This window comes from Peromyscus maniculatus, chromosome 15 (assembly GCF_049852395.1).
Source record: "Peromyscus maniculatus bairdii isolate BWxNUB_F1_BW_parent chromosome 15, HU_Pman_BW_mat_3.1, whole genome shotgun sequence".
In the NCBI taxonomy this organism is placed as follows: Eukaryota; Metazoa; Chordata; class Mammalia; order Rodentia; family Cricetidae; genus Peromyscus; species Peromyscus maniculatus.
Window position 1 is genome coordinate 49,701,949 of NC_134866.1, and position 22,735 is coordinate 49,724,683.

General features: G+C 39.0%; 1 long non-coding RNA gene across 1 annotated transcript in view; it reads right to left on the minus strand.

Moving 5' to 3' along the window:
* LOC143268768 (uncharacterized) overlaps window positions 1-22,735 on the minus strand; it is a 230,164-nt gene that overhangs the window by 39,216 nt on the left and 168,213 nt on the right. The gene's annotated exons all lie outside the window — the stretch shown is intronic.

The window sequence follows — 22,735 nt, forward strand, 5'->3', positions numbered from 1 at the left end:
TTTACTTTATGATGAGCAATAAAATAAATTGCTACTTATAAGTCCAGGTGTTACCAGTGTAGAGGAAAAGTGGCAATTTTCTAAACTTTGATTTTCTTTCATATTTCAATCTTTAATTTCAGTATATAATGAAGTTTGTGATTATATATAGGAAATGGAAATAATTGTATAATGGAAAAGGGAAATAAGAATGTACAAAAAGTCTGGAAAAACATGGATTTAACTAAAAATTCTACAAGTTAAATATCAATGTAAAAATACATAGTAGGGTAAGGCATAATTACTTCAAAATTTTAATATGTGGTTTTTCATTAGTAAAGCACATAAAGTATCAAATTAAAATATTTTCTCTAATTTTAAGTAGTTCTTTGAGAATTTTATACATGTTTTGATCATATTCATTCCCTTTTGCCACTCCCTTCAGGTCTATCTCCACTTCTCAAACCAACCACTATGACCTATTTGACTATACAATTATGGGCATCTGACCTTCAATGGAGGATGGTCAACCCACAGGAGACCATACTATTACAGAAAACTGACTCTATTCTCCCTCTTCTAGTAGCTATCATTTGTCAATATCTCTGTAGGTAGGGGTAAAACTTTATTCCCAACTTCTTTCCCCATGCTAAAATTGTTCCTGGCTTGAGTGTATGCAGATCTTTGGCATGCTATTTCAAATGGTATAAATTCATATAAAAACTTTACTCCTGTTCCTTGATGTTATCCGTTGATTATTTGGAAAAAAAAAGGTTCAATAAATATATATTTTATTTAAGGCTTAATATTCTACAGTTTCTAATAATCTGCACTTTTTTTTTACCAGTCTTGTATCTCTGTGTTGATCATTATCTATTGCAAATAGAAGTTTCTCTAATGACAGCATACAAATGCACTAATCTAAGGGTATAATAATAAGTTGTTAGGAGTAAGTTTAATACTATGTACATTTAGCAGAATAATAGTAGTAGATGCTTCTCTAGGGCCTATGACCTATCCTACCTACAGGTTCTTTGCCACAATAATGGTGCCCAGGTATGAGTTTTATTTTGTGGAATGGGACATAAACTCAACATAAAGTGGTTGGTTGCTCCCACACTACTTGTGCCGTTATTGTACCAGTGGGCATGTCTCTTGCCAGGCAAGTCATTGTAGCTTGCAAGATCCAACCCAGGCAACATTGGTGATTCCTTTTCTCCTCTGGTAGCATACATAGCACATTCCATTACCATGAAAGCTAGCCATTAGGGATGAAGATTCCAGGTGCATATCAGCTTGAATTCTCCATGTTCTATCAAGTGTGTGGTGTCTTCAGCAATAGTGTCCTACTGTCAAGTTCTGAAAGGTAACCTAGAGCACCAGTAATAGCCTGTAACGTTTAGGGGTTTATGATCTCATCCACATCTGTCAACAACTTTAAACCAGGAAGCACATCCCTGTCACTGGGCTTTTTATTCATTTTTCCATGTCATCTAGTTGGGATACTGTTCTCCAATTATAGGATAACTCCATTTAAACTATTTCTCTCTCTCTCTCTTTCTCTCTCTCTCTCTCTCTCTCTCTCTCTCTCTCTCTCTCTCTCTCTCTCTGTGTGTGTGTAATTTCTATATGACATTTTCAAAATATCTTTAGTGTTATTACTCACCACATTCACTCCTATACCTTGCCTTCCCATCCCACACATTATTGAACACTTCCTATGAAATCATTTGCCTTTAACTTTTTATAACATTGCATTTTATCTTTCTCCTTTGAAATCTCCCCATCATGGGCCCTTACTAATTTCTACTATTAAGTCCAGGTGTTACCAGTCTAGAGGAAAAGGAGCAATTTTCTAAACCTTGATTTACTAATTTACTTACTAATTTCTTGATCTCGATGTTTATTCTAAATGAAGCACACCTATCTGAAGATTCAAAACATGTTCCCTAATTTCTCTTTTATCATGTTCATGACATCAGATTTTTATGTCTTATGTTGAAATTCTAGATCAATTTGTGGCTGAATTTTGTTCAGGGTGAGAAATAAGATTCTAACTTAATTTTTCTACAAGTATGCATCCAGTTTGAACAGTGCCTTTTCCTGAGGGTGTTATTTTTTTCTCCAATGTGTATTGTTGGACTACCTGTCAAAAAGATAAGGTACCTTTAGGAATATGAAACTATAAGTGGGTTGTAGTGGGTAATTGTTTCAGCTTTGCTCTGGAAGTACCGCCCCCAATGAGGCTTAACTAACTGTCATGCCTACAAGGTGGAGCGGAGACAGGATCCCTGAAGTCATGAGATCTCGATGGGTTGGCTCTCTTGGATCCTGAACCATGGATGCTGGAGGTAGACCAAGCAGAGTTCTCCAGAGAACACCTCCGGACTGCGCTACACCTTTCCCAGACCCTGTAACCTATCCCTTCACTTGTAAGTTACCCCACAAAATAAACCTCCCTTTTAACTACTTGAAGTTGCCTTATATTTTAACCAATATCTGGCACCCAACATGGAGCAAATACCAAAAGCCTGGGTGGCTCCCACCCTCAGCTTCCTCCCTGGCTGGCAGGTACTCTTTTGGGTCTGAGCGGCTGCATGACTGGCTAGTGAGAGAGATTTGTCCTGACCGTGGGCCAGGCAGGCCTGGAAAAAACTTCACCTACAGTGGGTCCTCTATTTCCTTGATCAATTTGTCTCTTTTTATGCCACTACCATACTGTTTTTATTACTATAATTGTAGTTAGTATAAATCAAAATCTGGGATGATGTTGGCTACACCTGTTCTTTTATCATTCAGAATTGTTTTGGCTGTCCTGGGTCTTTTATATTTGCATATTAAATTTAAGATATATTTTCATAAATTTCAGTGAATAATTGGCTTAAATTATGATGGGAATTGATTGAATCTATAAATTGCTTTTGGAAGGATGGCCATTTTCACAATATTAATCCTGCAAGCACATAAGCATAGGGTGCCTTTCTTTCTTATGGTATCTTCCTCAGTTTTATTTTTCAGTGCTTTAAAGTTTCATTGTACAAGCTTTTCCCTTGATAGTTTAACTTATACTAAGATATTTCTGAGGTTGTTGTTAATGAAATTGTTTCCCTGATTTATCTCTTGGGATCGTTGTCATTTGTGTATAGGAAACCCACTAATTGTGTGCTCCTTCAGAAACCAAACAAAGCTATATGAGAATAAATACAATTTTGACTTTTCAAAAAGCTAGGATGTATAGCAAATTTTTGTGTCCCAAATGGTGGACAACTACTGCCAAAACTGAACACAGAGACAATTTTCACACTCTTCACCATAGTGCTCATGATATAATCATGTCACTCAAAATATTAGAAAGAGCAGTATTCAGGAAGTATCATGACACATTTGGTCAAAAGACTTCAAGAATTAAAATTAAAAGTTTATTTGGGAATAGTGGAATAAAATTTATGTTGAGAGATAGTAAGAAAATGGAAAACTGAAAATTTTAAAGTTAATGGTTGCAAGTGTTTTTCTTAGAACTATAGTGCAAAAATCAGAAGCTTGGAAGACATTTTTCATAGAAAATGTTTAAATATGTTGTGGACAATTAATATTGTTTGGTATCGTTGCAAAAATAGAAATTAATTTAGTCGACAGTTTAGAATTACAGTATATGCAATAAAAAGACATCACCAATCTTTAAAGTTTGAATTTTGAATATATTATTGTGGAGATGTATTCTGCTTTTGCTAGGAGTAGGAGTTTCATTTAGTATTCCCTTCTATTAAACATTCAAAACTATGTACCACATAAAATTAAAGAACAATGTGAGGAAGAAAACAACAGAAAATAATTTGACCTCTGTGTAGACTGTAAAGGGTTTTTGTAAGGTCAGCCATGAATCAGAGGCAAATAAGATGCCACGGGAGGATGGGGAAGGCCAGAGTGGCCCACCAAGCTGAGTGCATGAATACACTTCCGATCTTGGCCTCACCTGAGTTCTCTGCCTGGAGAAATCATGGAAAAGATAGAAAAGTCATAAAATGCTGGTCTTCATTTCACCCAGCCAATCAAAGGAGGCAGAAAAGCATAGAGCCTTAGGGCACAGCTTTGAAGTGGAGTGATCTGTGTGCAGAAGCTAGTCCTTGACACGCTTGTGTTCTTTAAAAATTTCACTAAAACCACATATACTGGGAAGTCAAGGGTGACTTTAGGATTCTGAATTGCAGGAAAAAAATTTAAACCATTTTGTTCTGTTGGGGCAGTAAAAACATTTCAAGCATGCTTTCTCACTATTCTCTCCTTTAAAAAAAAAATCAGGATCCCATCACTTAGGTTGGCCTTGAAATCACAACCCTTTAGCCCCAAGCCTAATTGCTGGCATTACAGGTGTTCTTAACATTACACTTGCAGTTATTGTCTGTTTTATTCAAAATATTAAAAATGCATATGTAAATGCCTATTGGAAAGTACAAGTCCTATTTAATGGGCATATGATAGAATTGATTTATAACCAAATAGAAGCTCACTTCTTACAATACTTGAATTTGAGACTTTGAATCTATGCAGCTTGGCAGAGTATAACAGAAAGCAACATTCTCCATGAAATGCTTATTTAACACTTTCATTCAATTCTTCCTAAGCCAGCATTTCCAAAGTGTAGTTTCAGACACTGGCTAACAAAATGTGATTCTCAGCCAGCACTTAAAAAATATCCATAAAAGCATAACACAGGCAGACACCTGAAATCTCTCAATCTCCCACTGGGAAATTATATTATAAAATGTATTACCAAAGGATATCTACCATCCTGTATGAATGATTAGTTCATATAGTTAAGTAGGCAGAAGAATATAGGATTCACCAGAAAGAAGAATCCTATAGTGCACAGCATCTCTTGGTCTTTGCACTACATTGCAGCACATGTTGCAGTATTAAGACCACATTTTTGCACAGTAAAAAGTTGGAAGCAAGAATTCTAACAGTTTATCCATGATCTTACAGAAGTCATATTTGCCATATGACACTTACTGATCATTTTATCTGCTCATGTCTGGACTGTGGGAGGCAGTGGTATGGAACCCTCTAACATGTTCCCCCCTTTTAAAACCTTTGAGCTAAGGAAGACAAAGTGAATTATAAAGCCAGTTTTGTAGAGTTGGGGCTACTTTAATTTTGAAGCCCTGTAAGAAGCAAAACGTGGTTAATAATATCTTTACTAAGACACACACTTAAATAATTGGAATAGTATCTGGCACAAATATTAAACTATTAAATTTTAAGTTATCAGTATTATTTTTGGATATGTTAAAAGTTATATTTTAAAGATTGTGAGCAGAAATCACATCTTCTGGTATTATCTTCACAACTTATAGGACTTAAGTTTTACATTACTTTAGTATAAAGCCATAAAAATTTAATTCACTTCAACATAAACAGCATTTTAAATTACTAATAAAAATGGGTAAAAATATTATACTAGCACTTAGGAGAAAAAGGAAGGCAGCTTTCTATGAGTTCAAGGCCAGCATTATGTGTAGCAAAGGCCAGTGAAGACTACATAGTAAGCTTTTATCTTATAAAAAATGAGAGAAAAGAAATATTAATACTTGCTTCAATAATTACAGTAAAAAATGGCCATTTCAAAATATTCAAATTGTCATTGCCTGCTCATCATAGTAAAACATTTCTCAGTAGCTGAGAAATTCCTCTACAGCAAGTTTTGTGTCAAAGGTTTGAAGTCTACAATTTTACTTAATCTTTACAAAACTCTGCATCAGTTATCCTGGTTTATGGAGAGATGCTTTAAATACTGATGTCATTTTGCTGTCATAATAATCCAGAAGGTGACCAAAATCATCCCTGAGTGAGCTCAACTCCAATCTTCGTTCTAGAATTTCTTGCTCTTTCCTAGTTCATACCATGTTGCTGTGAATTGTTCTTCCATAAGATCCCAGGATGTGTCCATGACATAGGCAGAAAAAGAATCAACGCAGAAATATTTGGTTTCCACTGAATGGAAGGGAGGCACTTATGTTCAACTTTTTTTTTTTTTTTTTTTTGATCACTGTGACCAAATGCCTGACAGAACAACTTAAAATGAAAAAATTATTTTGGTTCATGGTTTCAGAGCCTTCCATCCATGCTTAGCCAAAGCATCATGTCAATGGGTATGCATAACAGAGGAGCTTCTTTATCATGGGCAGGAAGCCCAAAGAAAAAGGTGGGCTGCTCACATTTAGAGAACATTCACCTTTTCCTCCTTCATTTTGTTCAGGCCCACTGCCCAAGCAGTGATCTTGTCCACACCCAGAGTGAGTCTTCCCCTTCAGTCAATCCTCTATAGAAATTCCCTCTGAGATGCACCCAGAGGTGTCAACATCAATCCCCAAGGCATTTTTCAGCCCATTAAAATTATCAAATAATCCAGGTGGTGGTGGCGCATGCCTTTAATCCCAGTACTCAGGAAGCAGAGCCAAGCAGAGCTCTGTGAGTTCGAGGCCAGCCTGGTCTACAGAGCGAGATCCAGGACAGGCACCAAAACTACATAAAGAAACTCTGTCTCAAAAAAAAATAAATATTAAATAAATCAACCACCAGAGATATCCATTACTTTTATTAAATGGATTGGAAGATATAGCACGAGGCCCACCAAAGGTTAACTCAGACTCTGTTTTCCAAGCTGTTTTTGTAAGCAGTTGGAAGGAGTACAGAGAGACTCTAGGAGTTATATAAAGATGTCTGTCTGTAGACGGGGTAGAGAGAAAGAATGGCTAGAAATAGAGGAGGGAAGAGTTACAGCATGCTGCAATGCAGATAGGCTACTTACATGCTATCTGCATGCTTGGAAGGAGTGAAAATACTCTAAAGAGACACCTGTATCCTTCTCTTTGGTTATGAGACTGAAATAAGGGACTCTAGGAAATAGAGTATCTGCTAATCTTATGATGGGTGAAGACAAGGGTTGAAGCCTAATGCCAGTCAGAAGGGGAACTGATGTCCCAAGAAAGAGATTTCTTAGTGGAACAGCTTGCCAGACCACCTTGCAGGGTAAGCTCAGACAATGATGGTCAGTGATGGGTCAATGATAGGCAGGATCACACCTTGACTGGGTCTGTTTAAATACATAAAACTCTCATCCCCCATTTAAACCGTGAAGTCCTGTCAGGCTCCTGAAGATGGGCATTTGGTAGGGGGCCTCCTCTAGAACTCTTGTCCCCTTTCGCACTGTGGTCACATTGATTAAATCTCCCTTTTTTTTTAAATGACTTTCACTATTAATTGGTCTATTTTAATCAGCTTATTGAAGATGTGTGACTGCACCTGGCTTGATAGGGCCGCCAGGACTACAAGCTCTGATGCTGAAGGCAGTAGTAATAGTGGTAGCTTGTGTATCTGGCTGTGAGAAGCAGAGGACCCATCAGAGCTATTCCTGAGTCTGCAGGGAAGCTGTGCTTTGGAGGGAGGCAGGGCAGAGCACCAGAAATAAGCAACTGATTAAAACAACAGCAAATCAAACTTTGTATTTTAAGCATGATTTGCTGGCCACTGCTGTAGGGAATTTATTTACCTAAGCACCTTTAAACTCAGCCAAAGCTCTGAGAGGAAAAAAAAAAAAAACTGCCCTCCATTTCCATTTTAAAGATGAGAACACTGAGGGAAACAGCTTGCCCACAGAAAAGCCAATGTAGAGTCGGCAGCTAGGCTCTCAGTATGGAGTCCTTGCATGTAACTGTGGTGGAGCCTTGTGCCACCAGCACAGCCACCTGCTGTGCCAGCCATGTGCAGATATTCGGTACTTTATTTTCAGCATGGTTAGGTAGAGGTGAAAGAGGCTTCACTTTACTGATGATTTGAATAAGTAGAGACAGGAGTGCTCTTCTGTGAAGGGTGTAGAAACAAGAAGCTTATCCTCCCTACCCACTCCAAGCAGGGAACCGACAGAAAACGGCTTTCGTTGCATAGCAGAACGTGACACTTAGGAGCACGAGAATGGATTAAGCAATTACCACTGACTCTCTTAGATTGATGAACACCTCATTTTTAGTCTAAAACTGACTCCACGCATTTCACGATCGTTTCAAATTCTAATTTGCTTGGGACCAAATTCAAGCCTTATAAACCTTGATTGGCTCTATTTGCCAGCGAGTTTAGCTGCATGCACAAGGAGGCCACTTACAGCATCAGAGCAGGTATGCAGCTAATTATACTTGTAAGTCACTAACAAGAACGTGGAGTGCAGGAGGAGGGACAAGATGTGGAGCTCTGTCGCTAGGTAGAGTCTACTCTGAGATCTGCGGCTTCATCCTGAGCAGTGACGAAGTTATGAGCCTCTAAATATTTAATTGAAATGTCTTCAGCCACTTCAAAGTTTATTGTTTTGTCTTTCATGTCAAGAAAGTAGAAGGCACTGCATAATTCTTTCAACCTGAGTGAAAAATGGATGAAATTTATTTAAGCAATTGGAAAGTAGAATAATGCTTATTCCACAGAGGGGAACCTCTGTGGGTATCAGCTATGTTCAGTGTGTCCGTCTGGTCCCTCATCCCACGTCCATGCCAATTTGTGTAAAATGTATCAAACTATATGTACTTGTAGTTGGGTTCGATGTACTTCACATGAATTTAAAAGAAAAATTAAAACAAAATTCCTTTGCTTACTATAAAGGGCATATAGTGGTATTTTATTAGTACTGAAATGTGATTTTATTTGTATGTTAATAAATAAGTTGCGGCCGGGCAGTGGTGGCACATGCCTTTAATCCCAGCACTAGGGAGACAGAGCCAGGCAGATCTCTGTAAGTTCGAGGCCAGCCTGGACTACCAAGTGAGTTCCAGGAAAGGCGCAAAGCTACACAGAGAAACCCTGTCACCAAAAAAAATAAAAATAAAAATAAAAATAAAAAATAAAAAATAAAAAATAAATAAATAAAGTTTCTTGGGTGTCAGAGCTAATAGCAAGCCATAGCAGAGCTGGGCGTTTGTGGCATACACTTATAATCCCAGCACTTGGTAGGCAGAGCTAGGTAAGTCTCTGTGTGTTCAGGGATACAGCCAGCATTGGAGACACACGCCTTTAATCTCAATACCATAGAAGACCTGGAGGGCTGTACATACAGGCAGTGGCAAGGCAGTCATGTGTTTGGGTTTACAACCAATGAGAAGGCAGAACAGAAAGACTATATAAAGACAAACACATAGGAAGTAGGTCCCTTTTGGAGAAGTCTCTTGGCAAGCTGCAGCAGGCAGGTAAGGCTCTTAGCTCTGATCTCTTGGCTTTCTTCTTTGCATTGGTTCTGTGTTTCTTATTTAATAAGATGGTTGGTTACATCTACATTTGGCGCCCAACGTGACAAGAATCCATTAAAAAGCACTTGGCTTGGTGACAGGTCCAGTTTCCCGCAAGGGCAGCTGGCTCCCTAGCCCAGGCTGGCCTCGAACTCGTGATCCTCCTGCCTCTGCCTCCTTCAGCAAATCCTACCGGCATGTGCCACCACAACCAGCCACGTTGGGCGCCAAATGTAGATGTAACCAACCAGGGTGAATGAGTAAATTCAGGTTATATAGATTAATGCCATGCTGTACAAAGTTACCCATTGAAGGAATTTCTTGTCTTGACAATGGTAACTAGCCACTTTGTAAACTGGGTGGTCATTCACCCAAAGCACAGGCATATTGAATGACTGTTTAAATATTTTATGACTCAACCCTAGAGCTGTGTGCTAGAGAACTGTCAATTATCAGTCCTGCCCCACTTTCTTAGTGGTCTTATTTAAGTTACTTAGTTACACAAGGAAAGATAAAAATAAATCAAATCAATATTACTCATAATACATTGTCAAAACCAGAGTAGCTCTGAAAACTATTAGAATACCATGAGAGTTGGTGAGGTAGACCATAACTAGTAGGAATTTGTAAGAAAAATGTGTAGATTTATTTTAGATCAGTTACTGTAATTAGGAGGAACAGTGAATAGAAAAATGAAAGCAAATACCTAGGGAATTCTATGTCATACCTGAATCAACAGAGGCATAAAACTTTTCTTAGGCATATGAAGTTCAGTAAGATAGTCCACTCTCCAAAGTTCAGTGGCTGTGTTTATATGCCAATTATTTCCCAACCAACTTGAGATTGATTATTATTCTAATTTAAATATTTTCAACTAAAATTGCAATTAAATTTTTGGAAAGACAAAAGTGACCCTAAATTTATATGAGGATGTCAGCATAAGACTCTTCAAGACAGTTCTGAAATGGGTGGAAATGAAAGAGAAATTTCTCATCAAATATTAAAGGGAAGCTATGAGTAATACCCAATGTTAACAATGCTGGAATAGACTGGTTAAGTGAAGGTGGCAAATAAGAAGTTCAAAAATTGATAAAAATGTCATGAATCTGGTGATTGCTTAATATGTATTAAAATGATATTACAAACATGTTGAAAAGATAACCACGCAGAGAGATGACTTTTTATTGCTATGTTTAAAAGCTCACCATGATAACCTTATACTTGCCTCTGATGTAGAATATATAATTTCTTTAGTCGTTACTTGCATTTTAAAGTGATATACTTTTCAGGTACAATTTTTGGCAGTGATTTTTTTTTTTTTTTTTACTTTTTAAATTTATTTATTTTACATCCCAACCAGTTTCACCTCCCTCTTTTCCTCCCATTCTCTCCTCCCCTCTCCTCCCCAAAAAACCATTCCTACTCTGTTTCTGTTCAGAAAAGGGTAGGCCTCCAATGAATGTCAACTAAGTAGACATATCAAGTTGTAGTAAGACTAAGCATGCTCACCTTGTATTAAGGCTGGGCAAGGCAACCCCGTATGAGGAATAGATTCCCAAGAGCCAGCCAAAGTTTTAGAAAGCCCCTGCTCCCACTGTTAGGAATCCGACAAGGGGCTTCCACTGTTAGGAATCTGACAAGCAGATCAAGCTACACAACTGTCACATATAGGTAGAGGGCCTAAGTCAGTCCGATTCAGGCTCCCTGGTTGTAGGTTCAGACTCTGTGAGCTCCCAGGTTAGTTGTTTCTGTGGATTTTCTTGTGATGTCCTTGACCCCTCTGTCTCCTACAATCCTTCCTCCCTGTCTTCAGCAGGATTCCCTAAGCTCAGCCTAATGTTTGGCTGTAGGTCTCTATATCTGTTTCCACCAGTTGCTGGATGAAGCATCTCTGATGACAATTGGGGTAGTCACCAATCTATGAGTATTGCAGAATACCATTAGGCATCATCACATTGACATTTTTCCTCAAGTTTTGTTTGGTTCTATCCTAAGTATCTAGGCCATCCAGCCTTTAGGTCCTGGTGCTCCAGGCAGTGTCAGAGATGGGCTCACTCTCTGGGTCTCAGGCTGGACCAGTAATTGGTAGGTCACTTCCATAATCTATGTGTCACTTTTACCCCAGCACATTCAATAAGCAGGGCAGACTGTAGGGCACAGGTTATGTGGCTAGGTTGGTATCCCAGTTCCTCCACTTGAAGTCTTGCCTAGTCACAAGAGATGGCCAGTTTAGGCTATATATCCATTATTGCTAGGAGTCTTAGCTGGGGTCAGACTTGGAGATTCCTAGGAGTTTCCCATGCACTAGGTTTCTCCCTGACCAGGAGATGCACCCACTTCCAGTAGTCTCTTTCGGTACTTTCTCTTTCCATCCACCCCCTACCTAATCCCTCATGTTCCCATCCCCACCCGACCCCAGTCCACCCACAAGTTCTCTTTTTTTCTTCTTCCCAGGGAGGTCCATGTGCCACCTGCTTGGGCTGTCCTTGGGTCTATGGATTGTAGCATGGTTATCCTTTCTTCTACAGATAATATCTATTTATAAGTGAGTACATACCATGTTTGTCTTTCTGGGTCTGGGTTACCTCACTCAGGGTGATTTTTTCTAGTTCTACCCAGTTGCTTTCTGATTTCATGATGACATTGTTTTAAAAGCTGTGTAATAATCCATTGTGTAAATGTACCACATTTTCTTTATACATTTTTGGGAGTGGGACATCTATGTTATTTCCACGTTCTGGCTATTACAAATAAATATTTGTAATATGAACATAGTTGAGCAAGTGTCTTTGTGGTATGACTGAGCATCCTTTGGGTATATGCCCAAGAGTGGTATAGCTGGGTAGATTCCCAAATTTCTGAGAAACCAACATATCACTCCCAAAGTGATTGTATAAGCTTGCACTACCACCAGAAGTGGAGGAGTGTTTCCCTTATTCCATATCCTTTCCAATATAAGCTGTTATTAGTGTTTTTGATCATAGCCAATCTAACAGGTATGAAATGGAATGGCAGAGTCATTTTGATTTGCACTTCCCTCACAGCTAAGAATGTTTCTTTAAGTGTTTTTCAGTCATTTGAGATTCTTCTGTTGAGAATTCTATGTTTAGATCTGTACATTTTTCAGTTGGATCATTTGGTTCTTTGATGTCTAGTTTCTTGAATTCTTTATTTTGGAAATCAGCCCTCTGTCAGATGTGCAGTTGGTGAAGATTTTTTTTCCCATTCTGTAGGCTGTTGTTTTCTGTTGACAGTGTCCTTTGTCTTACAGAAGCTTTTCAGTTTCATTAAGTCCCATTTATTAATTGTCAATCTTAGTGTCTGTGCTACTGGTGTTCTATTCAGGAAGTTATCTCCTGTGCCAATGCATTCAAGGTTATTTCCCACTTTCTCTTCTATAGGTTCAATCTAACTGAATTTCTGTTGAGTTCATTCATCCATCAGTACTTGAGTTATGTACAGGGTAATAGATATGGATCTATTTGCATTCTTTTACATGTGGACATCCCTTTATGCCAGCACTGTTAACTGAAGATCTTTCATTATTTTCATTGTATAATTTTGGTGTCTTCATAAAAAATCAGGTGTCTATAGGTGTGTGGATTTACATCTGGATCTCTGATTCAATTCCATTGATATGTCTGTCTACTTTTAGACAAATACCATGCTGTTTTCATTACTATAGATGTATAGTAGACCTTGAAATCAGGGATGGTGATACCTCTGGAAGTTCTTATATTATACAAGATTGCTTTAGTTATCATAAGTTTTCGGGTTTGTTTCACATAAAGTTGAGAATTGTTCTTTCAAGGTCTATAAAGAATTGTATTGGGATTTTAATGGGGATTGTGTTAAATCTGTAGAATTGTCTTTTGTTAAGATGGTCATTTTTGGTATGTTAATCCTACTGATCCATGAGCATGGGAGATCGTTATGTCTTTTGAAATCTTCTCCAATTTCTTTCTTCAAAGACTTGAAGTTATTGTCACACAGGTGTTTCACTTGCCTGGTTAGGCTTATCTCAATATATTTTCTTCCCATTTTTTGTTCATTTTTTCTTCCATTTCTTTAAGGGAGTTTTTTATTTCCTCTTTAAGGGAAATTTTTATTTCCTCTTTAAGAGAGTTTTTCATTTCCTCTTTAAGGAAAGTTTTTATTTCCTCTTTAAGGTAGTTTTTCATTTCCTCTTTAAGGAAAGTTTTTATTTCCTCATTGAGGGAATGTTTTATTTCTTCTTTAAGGGCCTCTATCATCTTCTTAAAGTCATTTTTAGGGTTGATTTCTTCTGTTTCTTCTGTCATGGTATGTTTAGGTCCTGCAGGTGTAGAATCACTAGGTTCTGATGTTGCCATATAGGTCTTTATGTTGTTGCCTGTATTTTTGCACTGGCGTCTACTCATCTTTTCCTCTGTGCGGTGCAGGTGGTGTCTGTGTCGGAGAGTGTCTCTCTTGTTCTAATTTTTAGTCTTGGTTTAGTAGGGGTTCTTGGTTAAATTGGTGCTATTGGGCTGTTTCTTCAGGGACAGCTGATTTCAGTCGGTGAATTATATACTTATGATTCTGGTGATCTGGTTTAGTGGCTGGGTAGTGCCTTCTTCTGTGTTCCCAGGTCACGTTTTGTTCATTTGTCAACTCCTCAGCTGATCTTGTTTCTTCAGACTTCAAACTGTAAGCGTCTGAATCCTCTCCCAGATGGGTTTCAGCTGAGCAGGGTAGTCTCACCAACACCTTCAAGTTGTTGGGTTTCGCAGGATCAGCAGTTGGGCCCTGGGTTGTCCCCAGATGGAGTGCCCAGACTCGCCCTGGTTCTGACCCACGGAGATAGCCTCTTCCCCAGGTGTTGGGGCTAGGGGCTTCCCCGTTCCAAGCTGTGTCCGCCCCTCTCCGTCCCCGGGCCTGTCCACCCCTGTGGCCCGCTGCCACAGGCCCACTTGTGTCCGCTTGTCTCCGCTGCCGAGCCTGTATGGCCCTGTCAGCTACCGCTGGGTGTGTCTGCCTCTGCGGGCGGCCAACAGGCCTGTATGTCTCTGCCGGCTGCCACTGAGGGCCTACCTACCTCCGTCTGTCACTGCTGCCGGGCCCATCTACCTCTACGAACTGCCACCGGGCCTGTATGTCTCTGCCGGTTGCCACCGCGGGCCTGTATGTCCCTGTCGGCCGCTGCCACGGGGCCCTTCCACCTCCGCAAGTCGCCGACCTGCGTCTGCCTGTCTCTACCGCGTGGCCTGTCTACTTCTGTGGGCCGCGCCGCCGGGCCTGAATGTCTCTGTCGGCCGCCTCTGCTGGACCGGTCCACCTCCGTCTGCTTACTCCGCCTCAGGGCCTGTCCACCTCTGTGGGCCACCGCTGGGCCTGAATGTCTCCGTCAGCTGCCGCCGGGACTGAATGTCCCTGTCGGCCGCTGCCGCCGGACTCGTCTACCTCTGCGGGCCGCTGCCACAGGCCTACCTGCGTCTGCTTGTCTCCGCCATCTATCTCAATATATTTTATATTATTTGTGGCTATTGTGAAGGTTGTTGTGTCCCTAGATTCTTCTTAGCCCATTTAAAATTGTTTTTATATAAGGACTACTGATTTTTTTTGGGGGGGGGGGGTGTTAATCTTGTGTCCAGCCACTTGGCTAAAGCTATTTATCAGCTGTAGGAGTTCCCTGGTAGAATTTTTTGTGGTCACTTATTTTTACTAGGATATCATATGCAAATAGCCATACTTCAACTTCTTCCTTTCCAATTTCTATCCCCTTGATCTCTTTTAGTTGTCTTATTGCCCTTGCTAGAGCTTCAAGTACTATAATGAATAGATATGGAGTGGACAACCTTGTCTTATTCCTCATTTTAGTGGAATTGTTTTGAGTTTCTCTCTATTTAATTTGATGTTGGTTGTCAGCTTCCTGTATGTTGCTTTTATTATGTTTAGGTATGTTCCTTGGATCCCTGATCTCTCCAAGACTTTTATCATGAAGGGGTGTTGAATTTTGCCAAAGGCATTTTTAGCATGTTAAGGGAATGATCATGTGGTTTTTTCTTTCATTTTGTTTTTATAATGGATTACATTGACTAATTTTCATATGTTGAACTATCCCTGCATCTCTGCAATGAAGTCTGCTTGATCTTGGTGGATGATCTTTTTGATGTGTTCTTGGATTCAATTTGTGAGTGTTTTATTGAGTATTTTTACATCTATGTTCATGAGGGAAATTGGTCTGTAATTTTCCTTTTTTTTTCTTTTTTGTGTGGATCGGGTATAAGGGTGACTGTGACCTCATAAAAAGAATTTGACAATGTTCATTCTGCTTCTATATTGTGGAATAATTTGAGGAGTATTGGTATTAGTTCTTCTGATAGAATTCTGCATTAAAACTGTTTGTCCTGGTCTTTTATTAGCTGGGAGACTTTTTCCCCCCCACAGGACACAGTTTCTCTGTGTAGCCCTGACTGTCCTGGAACTAGCTTTATAGACTACACCGGCCTCAAACTCACAGATATCCCCTTTCTCTGTCTCCTGAGTGCTGAGATCAAAGGCATGTGCCACCATGTGTGGCTGGGAAACTTTTAATGACTACTTCTATTTCCTTAGGGGTTATAGGTCTTTAAATTGTTTATCTGAGCTTGAAAAGGAACACCAGTGTGCCCCAGCAGGGAAAATCAATTTTGGAAATGATTTTCTAATCTAAGCTACTTATGGCTCCCTGCTCTACATCACTTTTAGTCTTCTATAGAGGATGTGTAGTTCAGAAAAGAACTTGTAATTTTGCTCATAAAGATTGAGTTAGTACTTGAAACTTTGTCATTTCCCTTTTTCTCCACCCCGTCTTTCTTGCTTTGGTTTGTTTTGTCTTGTGAACATTGTAAGAGTTGTTTTGGACACTTTTACAGATCTAGATTTTTCATGCTAAGAAAATTTAGGGAAACTGTATTAATGAAGAGAGAAGAGAATCCAGTAGGGAGAGGAGGAGGAAAAGATTCTTTAGATTTGATCATAATCTTATTTGCTACCCTCCTAGTCTTGAAAAGTTATATCTATTTTGACGTCTTCCTTTTTCCCTTTGTTCTGTTAATGTAGCCCTTGATAATTTATCACAAACTTTCCCTAACCTGTCACATTACCTCCATGGTCATCATCTGTATTAGTTCTTACATCATGGAATACAAACATATACAAGTCCCTGTCATCAAACAAACAAGCAAATGAACAAACAGAAATATAGATAAACTTTTCATCCCTCTGACATTGAGGCCCCTTTATCTTGTCTTCTTCAAAGCCAGTCTTCTTAGGAATCTATCTGTTATGTTTGAATGTTAAGTGGCTGCTAAAAGCAAATATATTAACATCTTAGTTCCAAGCTGATGGTACTGTGATTAGCTAGTTGAATCTTTAAAAGGTGGGCATAGTAGAACCAAGTGAGTATCTAGGGGATGTGCTCTTGATGAATTTATGGGGACCTGAGGGCTTCCTCTTCATATCTGTTTCCTAGTTACCATGTATTCTCCACATGGTCTTCTACGTTTCCATAGTCCAAAAGCAACGACATAGAGGACCATGAACTAAAATTTCTGAAACCATGAACTCAATTAATTCTTTCCTTTTTAAAAGTCTTTTGTTTTAAATATGGTCACAGGGAAAGAAATCATACAAAAACAATGTTTTGCATCAGGGATTAAAATTAAGATAACTATGATCACCCAAACATTATGTGCACTTTATTATTTGCATTTCTGTCTTACATCTTAACAAAGAAATCAGAGGTTTCTGTGAGCCTAGCAATATACATATAGCTCATGGATAATATTAACTTTAGGAATTAGATAATCTTCCTGAAAACTGAAAGCATAGAATGTGTCAAGGAAGACCTATACTAACTCCATAGACTTGAGAAAAGTGAAATTGGTAAGAAAAGTATTGTATTAGCAATGATTCTCCAACACAGGAGCATCACATTGAATTCACATGACAGCTTGTTAAAAGAACATAACATCACTGATTCTGTAGGTAGGGAATGAAGATGGATTTAAATGTCTTCAAATTTTCTAAGATGTATTATTATTTCTAGTTTGATAATAAACCTTTGAGAACACCATTATAAAGTGAAAAACAATATAAAACACAAACTAGGAATTGGCAAGAAATGTGGTTTTTTTTAAAGAATAAAAAGAGACTTGGTATTTTGGAGTGGTGAAGCCAAGTTCCATGAAGGACAAGATAAAAGGCTAAAAATAAATCATGGCAGAGTCAAGTCTTGTATGGTTTCATGAGTGGTTTTGAAAATCTAGAATTTATATTTAGTAAGATGAATGAAAAGACATTGAAATTTTAAGTAGTAATCTGACATTAATTATTTCAGTACATCACTTTGCCTATCATGTGAAGAATAAAGAAAGGACACAAAAATATCACTTAGGAAATGAGGTATAGATGGGTGATGACAAAACCTAAGTTAGAGCAGCCATGGTAAGAACTGGAAGACTGAGCAACTAAGACTGATAATGCTAGAAGAAAATCATAGAACTTAATGACTCATTTTACTTCCAACTTAAATACATGAAGACTATCAACATAAGCTGAACCCAGAAACCCACAAAAAGCCAGCTTTTCATCCTAGAATAAATCAATTGATCAAACAAATTTCTGTGATGTCTGTTGGTGAGTAACTATGGGCTAGTTTATAGTAGTTCTTACATTTATATTCATTCCCCAAATTGCCACAGTTCATGGCATATTACAGAATATGGCAATTAATAATTCAAATGTCAACCCATGAGATGAACAATTCTCTGATGGAGGAACCTCATTTCAAACAAGGCTTATGGGGCCACAAATTCTGAAAACTGGTTGCTTCTGTCCATAATTTCACAAGTACAAAAAATCGCTGTGGAATCTCCCCATTATTGTGCATTTTCATGTAATGTGTACCTATAATCTCATTATTACATCTCAATCTTATGGGCATTTATTCTGTGACCTGTCTAAACATGATTTCTTAAGCTGTATAATTTTTTTTGTTTGTTTTTTGAGACAGAGTTTCTCTGTGTAGCTTTGGAGCCTGTCCTAAAACTGAGTCTGTGGCCCAGGCTGGCCTCAAACTCACAGAGATCTGCCTGCCTCTGCCTCCCGAGTGCTGGGATTAAAGGCATGCGCCACCACCACCTGGCTTAAGCTGTATAATTTTGATGAATAGAAATAATACTAGGATATTTTTCATGGCTCAGGCTGACATAGGAAAGTAACAGTATTCTCAATTACAATGACAGCTTTTTACACAATTGGTTAATTTAAGACCTCAGGACAAATTCAAAGTAGACTAGTTACCCCTGCAAATGAATCACACAAGGACAGATTCCCAGGTGGCTGTTTGTGAAGCAAGGTCAGGCATAAAGCTAGTGCCAGTTCTTCGCTTGTAAATCTCTAGCTGATAACATTTGAAGACATAACTCCCTGCACAGACTCTCTCTGCATGGACTCCTAATCTCAGTTTTATAATACAAGACTCTAGGATCAGCCAACTAACTGTTTATGTTTAGGTCCTAGGATGCTTTTAAGGTCACTATGTAGTGGGTAGCCATTCCAGCTTGGATCTGGAAGTTCCAACCCCCATTGAGACTCTGGCAACTGTCATGCCTATGAGGCATGGCCAGGGGAGGTGCCTGGAGACCCAAGATCTGGATGGGCCAGTGCACTCGCTGTGTCGGGACCCTGAACAGTGGAGGTGGACCGAGCAGAGCTCCAGAGAACACCGCTGGATTGCAATACACCTTCCCCAGACCCTGCGACCTACCTATCCCTTAATTTGTGAGTTACAACATCAAATAAATATCCTTTTAACTTCGTGGAGTGGCCTTAATAATTTCACCAATATCTGGCGCCCAACGTGGGGCCTGAACCCATGACCCTGAGATTAAGAGTCTCATGCTCTACCAACTGAGCTAGCCTGGAGAAAGTGCAGTGCAGAGTGGTCAGGCCTGCCTGCCTCCTTCCCATCTTTGCATTACAGCCTGCTCGCCAGGGAGCTTAGCATTGCCATGGTTACTCTCTCCCAGCCTCCCCAGCAGCCTGGTCCGTGCAACATTCCCAGTCCCATAGAAACCATGTGATTTCACATGTGTTACTAGAATGGCTCTGCTTCTTATTGTTTATTCAAGAAATGTGTGACCCTCAAAATGTAACTCATATATTGTCTAGAGTTTTCTGTTGGGAAAATGTATAGAACTGTGCAAAGACAAATGAAGAAGACATTTCAAGATGCAGTGATAAAGTTACCAACAGAATGTGTGTGTTCATCACACACACACACACACACACACACACACACACACACACTGAGAGAAAAAGTTTAGTTCTCTCTGACATCATGGATTTTTTTGCATCTCCTGAGCTGCTGGAGGCTGGCACCCCAAGGACAGGGATACAAAACAAGTTAAAGCAACACAGAAACTGATTTTATGTGTCCAACTATGTAAGTGAAAATTTTCCATTAAATATGTGATTATTAACCATATCGATCTTTCCGCTAAAGTCACATGAAATCATTATTTGACTCCAGATGCCAGATACTATTTTCTGCAGAATTTCAAGTTTTGTGGTTTCCTGAATGTCTCTTTTTAGAAACTTCCCACTATTGAATTAGTTCTCTTATCAATATTTGTTAGAGATTTATAAATTGAGATTCCCAACTCACATCTAATGAGTGGTTTGAAGAACCATAGTTGATGATAAAAATCAAACATTTGATCATTCAACAATGGATAAAAAAACATCTAAACTGGGCCTGTTAGATGGCATTATTTAAATCTTATGTTATACATTTGTGGAAAAGTTAAAGTTTAAATGCTTTAAAGATGTATCTTATTTTTATATCATTAATAATAATAGCATAAATAAAACTCAGTGTCAAGAAGGACTGTTAAATAGATGTTCAACTGAGTCAAAAGAAGCTTAGAAGCTAGTCACTTAAAGAACCTGAGAACAAGTCAGATGGACGCAGGTTAGATTATAGTCCAGCATCAACACCACTGGATTATTCTTCTTCAGTATCATTCAACACCTAATTATTTGTGAGACAGAAACTATGATATGAAAGCATAAATATTTAGTATCCTTTTATGACCAATTAAAAATGTTTTTACTGAATTACTCAGCAGTACAGAACAACACTTTAATATTAAGTCTACTTTGCTCCCTCTCTTTTTTTTTTTTTTTTTTTTTTTTTTTTTTTTTTTTTTTCAAATTTTATCCTTTTCAATTATTTGCTCTTTTACTGTTGTCAGGCTTATAGGGTCCATTAAGCATGAAGAGAATTATGAATGTTAAATTTGAAAAAGGCATTGATGGCAAAGAAAATGAATTGTAAACACTTATTTTTATGTGGAGTATTTCCAAATTTAAAAGCTAAATAATAAATCAAAGAGGAAATAGGAGAGCAGAGTAAAAGAAAACTGCTAAACAAACTTTTCATTATGTGCTCAGGAAGTATTATCATTACACCATTATGACCTAGGGTGGTACTGGCTAAAATCATTTACTCCAGTATCAGACTTGGGATATGTGTTTGTTAGCCCTATTAAGCCCTTCCAGTTTCAGGAGCAATACTTACAGAACACTGTGACAGTGAGGCTTGGGTATCAGTTGGGTAACTGGAGGGAGCTGCAGAGGCAGTAGAGAATGAGAGGTAAAGTTGAAATTAGCTACCAATAAAGGATAGAAGACTGTTCTTTTCAAATTTTGATGTCCCTGGGTTGAGAAAAAAGGCTATAAAGCAGCAAGGGTCTGTGATCCCTGTAGACAGACTTTCTCTGTCCTGCCAGCTCCCAAATAATTAATTATAATGAAATGACTGGCCAATAGCTTAGGCTTGTTACTAACTAGCTCTTACATCTTAAATTAAACCATATTTCTTATCTACACTCTGCCACGTGGCAGTGCCTTTTTTTCAGCATGGAACATCACCAGTGAGGCTACCTGGAAAACGGGACCCCAAAAAAAGACACGGAGAAATGGACAAGATCTACATGAATAGCCTGGTCATGAGTGGGAACAATGAAGGGCGACAGTCGAGGGAAAGAGTGGGAGATCCTAGCTGGATCAAGAAAAGAGAGGGAGAACAAGGAATAGGAGACCATGGTAAATGAAGACCACATGAGAAGGTGAGAAGGGGAGGAAGCAGAGAGCTAGGGAGGCCCACGGAGATCCACAAAGATACCCCCTCAAAAGACTGCTGGCAATGGTCGCGAGACGGCAGGAACTGACCTACTCTGGTGATGGGATGGCCAGACACACAAATAGTGGTGCCATAAACCCCATCCAAGGACTGAGGAATCTGAAGGCAGACATCCACGGCTGGGCCCCTGGTGGAGCACTGGGAGTCTAATTAGTGAGTAAGAAGAGGATTTATATGAGCGAGAATTGTTGAAGCCAAGGTTGGATAAAGCACCGGGACAAATAACCAAATGAATGGAAGCACAGGATCTATGAACCAAAGGCTGAGGGGCCCCCAACTGGATCAGGCCACCTGAACGGGTGAGACAGTCAGTTGGCTTGATCTGTTTGGGAGGCAGCTGTGCATTGGTGCCAGGTCCTGGGCTCGTTGCATGAGTTGGCTGTTTGAATCCTGGGACTTAGGCAGGGACACTTGGCTCGGTCTGGGAGGGGGGAATGGACCTGCCTGGACTGAGTCTACCAGGTCAACCCCGGTCCTCGGGGGAGACCTTGATCTGGAGGAGGTGGGAATGGGGGGTGGGCTGGGGGGAGGGGTGGGCGAGAGGGGGAGAACAGGGGATTCTGTGGCTATTATGTTGAACTGAATGGTGTTGTAAAATAATAATAATAATAAAAAAACCAAAAAAAAAAAAAAAAAAAAAAAAAAAAGAAAGGCAGGGTCAACAGTCAGATGCAGAGGAAACAATAGATGATTGTTCCATGCTGAAAAAAAGGCTCCCTCTCTTTTTTAATGCTTCCTTAATCCTGTTTCATTAATTACTACTGCTGCCTGGAGTACTCATTAAATAAGCAATACATTTTCAATTCATTCCAATGCTAAAATGAAGATGTGAAATTGTTGCTATATAGCTCTTGGGCAAACTTAATTGACCTAGGCAGGACTATTAATCTGTTTATATTGTTGGCAAATAGATTACTTCCTGCCCTCAGGGTTACTTAGCCCGAATAGATGATACTTTCTTGAATGTTGACACACAAAGAATTTAGCATTTCCTTTTTTTGAAAAAAAAAATAGAAGACTTCATTACCAAGTTCCTTACCACTTCCCTTTCAATAAAATTGTAAAAATATTAACTTAATATGTGTGTAAAATTAATTTTAAATGAAGCAAAACTTGGATGAACGTAAAGTCTGTTTCTCAACAAGTCTACCCAAAGGAACTTTCAGGGTAGCCCACGATTGAAATGAAACATGCTCTGTGAGAACATCAACAAGCAACAAGGAAGATATTAAAATAATCTGTAAAGAAAAAAAAGTCTTCTGTTTTTAAATCCCCTCAG